Raw genomic sequence first — 1,782 nt, 5'->3', positions numbered from 1 at the left:
AAGTTTATTGTTATGATCAACCATCTTAGGATCCATCAATGTATGGTTTTGAGGCTTATCCTATAATCGAGGTTATCAATAGGTGAAGCATAACCATTGCTTACTAGACTTTACTAGTCCATTATTTCCTTTTGTTATAGATTTTTTTAAGCAATTTATCATAAACATATTATTTAGTTCTTTGTTACATTTATGAATTGGAACCACTTTCCCTAGTACTAGGAATAACTTAATTATAGATCATTGATAAAAACTTTCTTTTCATGTGCCTTATTTTTATCAAATTCCTATTTGTATGTTGTTTGTAGACTAATGTTCAATAAATGTCAACACCAGGTGTAATGAACAATTTTAGCACCCACCTGAGCATAAGGAAGAGGAAATATTTGATCCTTTGGCACCTCCATATGTTAAATAGTGAGTATTTCAATTGATTGTGTTTCATAGTTTTTAATATATGTGATTTTTTAATGGGGTTTGATATTTTTATTTAATGCAAAGGTCTATTTTCTTGACATAAATTGCATAATCATTTGTATCTTTTTATGAGAAATTTGCACAAGACACAATACTTGTGTGTGGCCAAAGTGCTCCAAATTATATTTTATAAAAGTCTATCACTACAATAATTTAGATAAGTGTAATTGACATGAAATATAATTTTAAAATGCTTGAACACAAGAATTTAACATTGTTGAATTGTTATTGATAAAGATTTAGATTTTTTTTTTTCATAATAACTAAAATTTGTGTTCTTTGAGAAGATTAAATCATGTTACAGTGACCATAATAATGGTAGATCTAATGTTGGGAAGACAACTTTGTTGATTTTTTGCATTATTCTTTAAAGGGTACTAGCTCAATGGAAGAGCACCTGCTTTATAAGTAGGAGGATGGTGGTTTGATTCCATTGTGACCTAATATGACTAAATTAATGATTAAATAAACTACCAAATAAACTACCAAATAAACTATCAAATATATTACCAAATATACTACCATATATTACCCAAAAAACTACCAAATATACTACCAAATAAACTACCAAAATTACCAAATAAACTACCATATAAACTACCAAGTAACAATAATAAATGGCTAAATCAATGACCTAATCAATGACTAAAATAGTTTAGTCATAAATTTGGTTGGGAGATAAATGTCCAGCAATAAACTACCATTGGTCACGTGATCAAAATTAGTCATGTATCTACAATTTTTAGTAGTTTATTTAGAAATATATTGTTGTTTTTGTACTAGTGAAATGAATGTATTTGTTTGGTTCTTCACATTATCGATTCATGGTTTTCGTGAAGGAGAATAATCAGTTTTGATCAAGAGACATAAATTATATTTATTTTAAATGCATTTGAAAATATAGGTTCTTGATTATGGTAATTGATGAACCATCTCAAATATTGATTCTCCCATATGATTTTGCAATAAGAAAAACTTACTCAGACATACCATCATAGCTTCAAGTGCTAAAATTTCAGAGATGAATACTAGTATAGAAAAACATCCTTCTTATTTTTAACTTCACTTTCATATTATGCGTAAATTTACACTTAGTAGGTTATGGTTACACAATCTTAACAAAATTCTATAAGATGATTTCAATATAGAAGCGACATCTTGTGAAGAGGAACCCAAACTCTCACAAAAAAAAGATGCTTTCATGTCTTTTTATGCATACTAAATATTAGGGCAAGTGAAATGAATACATCTAAACATGTGAAAAAACTATAAAGAGTTACGATGATATTTCAAAAGTCCAATAAA

The sequence above is a fragment of the Cupressus sempervirens genome, chromosome 3 (genome assembly GCF_028749045.1).
Source record: "Cupressus sempervirens isolate cs-2001-9-10 chromosome 3, ASM2874904v1, whole genome shotgun sequence".
Lineage (NCBI taxonomy): Eukaryota > Viridiplantae > Streptophyta > Pinopsida > Cupressales > Cupressaceae > Cupressus > Cupressus sempervirens.
This window is presented reverse-complemented; position numbering follows the sequence as displayed.